Source organism: Chrysochloris asiatica, unplaced genomic scaffold (genome assembly GCF_000296735.1).
Source record: "Chrysochloris asiatica unplaced genomic scaffold, ChrAsi1.0 scaffold00131, whole genome shotgun sequence".
NCBI lineage: Eukaryota > Metazoa > Chordata > Mammalia > Afrosoricida > Chrysochloridae > Chrysochloris > Chrysochloris asiatica.
The window spans coordinates 4,455,064-4,463,336 of NW_006408649.1; the positions used below are offsets into that span (position 1 = coordinate 4,455,064).

The 8,273-nt window shown below is 37.7% G+C and overlaps 1 pseudogene; it reads right to left on the reverse strand.

The window, feature by feature from the left end:
• Positions 1–4,867: 4,867 nt before the first annotated feature.
• LOC102828060 lies at positions 4,868–5,611 on the reverse strand (annotated as a pseudogene).
• Positions 5,612–8,273: the final 2,662 nt, after the last annotated feature.

The window sequence follows — 8,273 nt, forward strand, 5'->3', positions numbered from 1 at the left end:
TTTACAGGAGCAGAAAGCCTCATGGAAGCCTCAAATATTTGAAGAGCTTAAGTAAAAATGATTGGTTGGCTAAGCCAGACAGTGGTAAATAAAGATGTATGCACAACTGTGGAACTCCAGGGTTCTGAGATACAGGGATTGAAACATGGTTGGAATGGGCAAAACGGGGGAAATAATGTTAAAATGCTAGGCTGTCTTTTGAATCTTGGCTTCCCTGGCATAGTATTATAAAATAGACACTTGAAGGGGAGAGAAAGGAATAGCCAGAAATATCACCATAGAAAGCTTGTAAGTCTGTCTTCTGCCTATAACTGATTGAAATACCTAAAATGGAGCTACAACGTTCCCAGTGAAGAAGGCTTCCTGCGGAGCTTCTGCATTACATAAGACCATAGGTGGAATCCTGAACCTTACCCAGAATCTTCTGAGTGGGGAAATTTTCACTTGAAAGAACAAACAGACCAGCCTGGAGCAACTAGAAGAACAGAAGATACTTCTTAAAAGAAAGACCAACAGGAAAATACAAAACATTAAAGGCAGTGAACTGATTACTACAAGAACAAGCAAATTGCTCGCCCAGGAGACATCAAGGCAAGTGGTCAGGTCCCCTCAGGGCAAACCCCCTTCCAAGACTAAGACTCAATGGGAATACACGAGCAGACATGCGCTCTGAGTGGTGACCTTTTTCGTCACCGATAAGGGGAAGTGAGGGAAAAACAGTAATGAAGCTCTGAGCTAAGCCCTACAATGTTCAATAGACTCCTGTGAACCTGGGTGGAGACCTGGTTGGCCAGCAGTGTGGCAAGACCTGGAAACTCTTGGGCCCAGAGTCAGTGACATAGCCACAGAGGACTAGAGTGGAAAGTGAAGTGTCCAGCTGATAAGAAGAGAGGGAATATGAATAAGAACATCCACACTTGCAGATAATACCCACTTGACCTGGCTTCAATGACTGGATGATCAGAGCTCAACTAGAAAGAGGAAAAAAAGAGTAACCTGATACAATTTGATGAACTTGACCTACACCTATGGATGCAGTAGCTCAAAAGAGGGAACACATCTTTACAGTGAAGATCATTCCCACCCCCTCTGTATACAGAGTAGACACAGATGGGCAACTTGGACATTGGCTACCCAAAATCGAGGGGCTACAAAGGCAAGAAGTGACTGGCTTACAAGATTTCAAGAGAGAGCCTAGATCCAGAAGGCATGGAGGAAGGTAGAACCTCCACTGAGTAGTATCCAATCTGTCTGGGTGGGGCTAATGAAAGGAGATGGGGATAGGTCCTTTGTGCTACAATGTGGTGAATAATTGTTATCAGGACTGACTGGGAGGGTTGGAAATGTAAAGGTGGACATTTTGTAGCAAAAGGATGGGAGTGATTGACTTTGCAGTCCAGCAGAGGAGGCCCCTGGAACCATCACGGGAGAAGACTGGAGTGGGAGACCCTACCCAGAGAAGCAGTGATGCCAAAGATGGAGCAGCTCAGGACTCCTGACTCAGAGAGGGAGAGGGACTGTGTGCTGATGACGGGGTGGGGGTGGGGGCAGGCTTGCAGGGTATACCCTTAGGTTGATTGATGATACATAGAGGGGATTGTAACCATGGCAATGAATTGATATTTGATAGGATGAATGTAAAGCTAATGCGCTCCCATGTAAACTATAACATAATTCACAAGAAAACATTAAAAAAAAAAAAGATTGGTGGGCAAATGATTAGATAGCTAAATCTTTGACTGTTTATAAATTTTGGAGCTTTGGGCAAATGACTTAAACTCTCTAAGTCTAAATTTTCAAAAATGTTAATTGCACCAATAATGCCAACTTCTCTTGTTTTGTGTTTCATGTACTCAGATATGGTTATTAAAATTCTCCCAACTGGTTTGACCTTTGCAGATACCATATATTTGCAGATACAAAATGCTATCACAAATAAGCATTTAAATCAGTACCTTTCCCATACATAAGGCCATTTTCAGTCAGTTTTCTTTTACTCTGGACCATGGATTCAAGCTTCCCAGCTGCTCCTTGGAAACCCTCAGAACTGACTCAATAGCATTTACCAATAACAACAACATTCCTCTGAGCAGCAGCTTCCAGGCTGCAACTGCCACATTGCTAGAAGCCAAAGCTCAAGAATGGGTAGAGCTCAGAAATAAGTAAGAGACAACATGAATGATAATCACATCATAATAATGACATCATCATCCTAATAATGACAAGCATTTCTTTTTTAAAAACAGATTTAAACATAGGTGGTTTCAATATTGTTAAATAGCTTTAGGATGTTAGTGTCTGGAATCTTTCCCCAGTTTTACATATTTTATTTGTTATAAAGTCTTATGTATTTATTTTTCCATTTAAAAAAAAAAAAAAAATATATATATATGTATAAAATCATTACGTGTCCAAAAGACATATTCTGCAAGCTGGCCTCCTGTCCACAGACACACAACCTTACTCAGTCCATGGGTCTAGAGCCCACAGCTGCTCTTTCTCTCCATGCCACCTCCTCTGCCACCTTCTCTGCAGTCACTGCATTTCTAAGTAGGGATTTCATGCTCCACTCACGCTTTTCGTTCTTGATAGTCCTGGGATTGTCTGTTTGTAAAATGTAAGATTAACTAATCCTCCCCTTTTAGTTACACATGTTCTATAATTTCAGTTTGACAACCCCAATCAATCCTCCTAACAATTACTCACAATTGAATCATAAAATTCTATCAGCATCTCCCCCACCCCTTTTTAACCAGACCCATCTTGAAAAGAGAAGAAATATTCAGGAACTAAGCACACCTATGGAACCACAACCACAAAGGTTTGAAAGCCAGCCACTTCATGCCTTAATTGTTGTTGTTATTAAGTGTCAAGTCAGTTCCAACTCATAGCGACCATGTATAGGGTTTCTAAGGAGTGGCTGGTGAGTTTGAATGACCGTGTGGTTTAAACTGATCTTATGGTCCAATGCTTTATCACACAACACCGCACTAGGACTTCTCATGCCTTTATAGGCACCCCATATTTTATTTATTTATTTATGTTAAATTAGTATCATTTTTTGGATTTTTTTCCACTTTCAAATGAAATTTAACATCTATAATTAGAAACAACACTTACAGTGGGACTGTACAAATTTAGGGCAAAATAAAATTATATGTTATTTGTGGCTTCATAAAATTTCATATACTGTATCTTTGAAGAAAGCAAAAAAACAGCAATATATGCAAAAGAAATAATTAAATTACTATAAGCATGACAAAGCAATAGACTTGTTTCTTTTACAGACTGTGGACAAGGAAATGTTTAGCTACAATTTTCCCATACAAACATGAAATAATATTCATATAGAATGAACAACCTTACAAATAACATGAGTGATGAGAAATCACCAAGTTCAACCAAAGCAAAAACACAAATTAAAAATGGTTGAGGTTATAAATGTTTTAAATTTAATATGCTTGCTCTATTAAAAAATTAATTCCCATAGAAGCTCATATTTATGCTAATTTCCAGACATTACAAAAGGCATATTCCAATGTTAAAACTGTTAAAGGAACTCAAATCTGAAATTACAGCTATATCATATATTATAGTATTTTAGATAAAATGCCTTTTTCCAACAACTTGTTGGTTTATTTAAAAATTATTTTAGAATTATAGTGGTAAATGTACACTTTAAAAACAATCCCATCATGACCAATGAAAAATGAATATTTTCTGTATTTTTAATCAGGTGTTTTCCTTTACAATTAAAAAGTAAACATGTATTACTGAAGAAAGTCAGTATTTGAACAACTTACCAATTGCTTTTTATGGAACTGAATTTAGAATTAGGTATCCCCATTAAAAATATTCTATGCTAATAAAAGAAAATGGCTGAAATATATGGTATCTGCAAAGATCTAACCAGTTGGGAGAATTTTATTAACCGTTTCTGAGTACATGAAACAATTATTTTCTTTATAGTATTTATGACTATATCATACTGTACTGTTTCCAACATGGCATTGTACAGCAAGCATAATGCCATCTGATTCTTACAAAAGCGAATCATTTAAATGAGCCAGTAAAATAAACAGTTGTACCCACTTTTAGGCATATAGACTGTAAAATTGAAGTTTATTTTCCTTTGATCAGTTTTTTACAGCAACAAAGAAGTAAAAATGAAACATTGGAATCACAATAGGTAAATACGCAAGAAACCGTTATTCACAGTTACATGGCTAGATAGAATGTATTATTCTACGCTTATTCTTTTCAGTTTTGTTGTTGTTGTTGAATTTCAAGATAAACAGCACTTATTTTCTAAAGGTTCACAAAACAGCATTATAACAAGAACAATGATGGAGAATGCAGTCTAGGCATTAGCTAAGATTAACAAACTATGGCCCAATTCTTATATCCACAGCAGAATATTTCCAAATCCAAGCTATCATTACAGAAACCATTTTACATCTTTCCTAACACACGTAAAAAAAATATTGTCTGTCTGCCCCAAAACGAATTCTTCATAGAAACAATCTTTCTTATCAATTAACATCCATATGAATATCACATCTTTTTATAGCCAAATTTAATGTCACTACAAAAGAAAGCAAATTGGATGATAATCACATGTATTAGCTTCTGTAAAGCTGTAATGGCATGAAGATATCTATATAAACCAAGAGTTTAAAATGTTTTCCCTTAACAGGCTCAGGTATACCAACCAGATGAAGTTGCTGATGACCCATTTACTAATGATTTTCAAGGTCTATTGGCAAAGGAAGATTGGTAGTTATCACTGGAACTGTTTCTGGTTCCATTCAGAATACTGGAAATGTGAGGAAACTGAGGATGAGGAAACTGGACTAAAGTGCTGGGGCTAGGCAAACAAGAAGAGGTGGTGACTGGTCTTCATTCTTTTACAAGTAGGTCAAACTCTGTATTTCAAAGGAAGTAGTCCAGTCCTTCTCCAGGTATTAATGTAGGCAATATCCATTAGTGTATAGTAATTCTTCAAGGGTTCCTCTTCATACATAACATCAATCTGGAAAGTATTAGGTATATCCATTTTACTTCTGATAAATTTTCTTAGGTACATCGCAGTCATTGCTGCTGGGCATCATAAATATATTTTTTTATTTACCTCCTCTTTATCTTTATCTTTACTTTGTGATCCAATCTGTTGTAGTCCAAGAATTCAACTGATAGGCTTAATATCTTATTATCAGTTATAATTCTCCTATCTTCATCTGCAACTTCTCTGTCTTAATTCGAACCATTGACAGCATCAGTTGAAGGATGAGCCCCATCCTTCATTTCATATTTGAAAAGCCCTGGAACTAATTTGTATACAATATCTTGAAGAGTTTAATCTGACCTTATATTCAGGAGTGGTCTAGTTTTGTGATCTTGGACATCACAGATAAGGACAATACTTGCTGTTCTCCAGGTAATGCACAATACATGTTTTACAGAAGGAATGTAAACATTCTATTATGGTTATGGCATCAATGAAGTATCCACCACAAAGCACATATAGTAGGTGAGGATTTAACTCAGTGATTTTGTTTCTTGTTCCATGCATTTTTGTTTATCAAAAGATTCCAGAAAAAGCAGCCAATCAGAGGAGATTGAAGTTGAAGGAAAATACAATGAAAGTTAAAAGTCTTTCAGCAGAAAATGAATGTGAGCCAGGTAGCCAATGGGCAATGATTGCAGCCAAGAAGAGCTTCCACCACCACACTCAGTTCAAGCTGGCTCTCGAGCTCATCCTCCTCCTTCTTCTCCACCTTGGCCTCCTCCTTAGCCTCCAATGCTTCCTCCTCCTGTAGTCCCCCCACTTTTGATGATCATTGTTTAAATGTCCTATCCCTATCAATCAAGTACACTCAGGAAACAAGTAAGTTCCTTGATATGAAGAATCTTCCATTCAAGTTGGAATTTCAAGCAACTGCATCCATAAATAAAAGTCCAGTTCATCAAATAGTACATATTTATACTTGCTTACAATATCAAACATCTTTATCTTCATCTGATCTGGTTCCAGCTGACTCAGACCTAGCCATCCAAATTAGGTCAAATGGGTACTAGCTACAAGTTTGGGAGTTCATGCACATCTCCGTGTACTTCAGACCAGCTAGCCCCTTCACTCTCAGCCCTAGCCTCCAAGTACTAGATCAGTGCCCATGGACTCAGGAGTTCACACAACTCCTTAAACTTCAGACCAGGCAATCTTTCCTCTTCTCTCTCTCATCTCAAGGTAAAGGGGATGACAGTGAAACATGTCCCAACTCAGTCTATGTCTTCATTGCTGTATTTCTACCACTTCCATTTATGAGCAGACCCAGGTGGTCACCACCAGATTCTTTTTAATGTTCAGTCCTAGAAGAGGGTTGTCCCTGATGAGCTGACTTTTCTTGCCTTGATGCCTCCAAATCAAACAGCTTACTTGAATCTCAAGAAGCCAAACAGTCTGCTTTTTTTCTGCAGGGTTTGCTTTCAGTAAGAATCTTCTGATCTCCCAGGAATTCTGGATTGGTCTGCATGTCTTTTCAAATGCAAATATCCTAACTCAGAAGTTTCTGGGTGGGGCTCAGGGTTCTACCTAGGGCTCCCCTACACTATAGATTCTTTTGGTCTTTCCTTAATGGTTACAAAATGGTAGCTGTATAGAACCAAAAAACTTCCTCACACAATATTCACAAAGGAACAGAAGACAATAGTAGGACAAAAAGAAAATATACGGAAAAACAAAGCAAAACAAAAACAACAACAACACACTTATAAGATTATAGCCACCAAATGAGTTGGCATTGAGTCAATGACAATTTATGGAGACCCCAGTTGTGTTAGAGTAGACCAGCATCCACTGGGTTTTCAAGGCTGTGACATTTCACAAACAGATCACCAGATTTGTCTTCTGCATCTCTGAATGGGTCTGAACTTTTGGTTAGTAGTCAAGTGCTTAACCATTTGCACCACCAAGTGACTCTTATCTATCATCTATCTCTCTCTCTAACTTATCTATGTATTCCTTTTACCACAACTTCCAACACTGTTAATAAAGAAAAGCCTTACCCAGAAGATCTCCAAATATATATCTTTAAATCTCATGATCCAGTAAGTTTAGTTCCTCTGTTGACACAACAGCTGTGATTATATAGATGGTTTAAGCATGAATATTGTTGTTGTTGTTGTTAAGTGCCATAGAGTAGGTTACCACTCATCATAGTAGTGGCTGCAGGGTTGAGACTGTCAATCTTAAGGTTAGTAGTCCAGTGTTTACCTAGAGAATGACACCTTTACTCCTGCATGAATATTGTTGTTGTTAAGTGCTTTTAAGTTGGTTCCAACTCATAGAAACCCTGGTTTCTGAGGCTTTAAATCTTCACTGAAACTGAAAATCTCATCTTTCTCTCACAGAGTGGCTGGCAGGCTCAAATTGTGGACCTTGTGGTTCAGAGTCCAGTGCTTATGGAACCAACATCCTCCCCTGAATGAATATTTATTGTTGCTGTTGTGAAGTGCTGTTTAGTCATTTCTAAATGCATAGCTACTCTGAATAGGTTTTCTGAGGAGCAGCTGGTGGGTTTGAACTGTTGACTTTGTGGATTGCAGTCTAATACTGATTCTACAGTGCCACACCAGGAGTCTTCATGAATATTAGGACTGGGGCAAATAGCTTCCTTCCTTTGACATACTGCTACTCACCTGGTATCTGAGTAAGATTGGCTTTTGATAACAAGAAAGAAAATGAGAAATTATTCCTACAAAACCAATGTTTGGTACAAATTAGAACTTTGAGAAATTAAAGGGAGAGTTGTACATGGAAGATTTTAGGCAAAGAGAACCTGGATCTTGATAATCAGAAATTGAGTTTAAACAGGAACATGGCAAGAACAATGTTGTCCCAAGTATATGGAAAATATTGCAAAGATCTTATAAAATCTAAGGCAAGGAGTCTTAGCCTGAGTAGCAAAACCAGTGAAGAGTATAGATGAACACATTCATTACAAATTGATTTCAAGGAAATGGTTCACACAATTATGGAGGCTAACAAGTCCCAAATCCATGGGTCAGGCAACAGACTTGAGGTTTCTCTTGACTAGTATGCTTGCAGGGACTGACAAATCAAAAATAAGTAGGATGGAGAAAAGTTTGCCTCAGTAAGTTGTCCTTGGTGAAAATGGCTTTAAGTGCGTGTATACTTGTAGATGGGTATGTATTTGAAAGAGAGAGAGTGAGAGATGGAGAGGACAGACAGACCGATTGAGAAACTTACATTG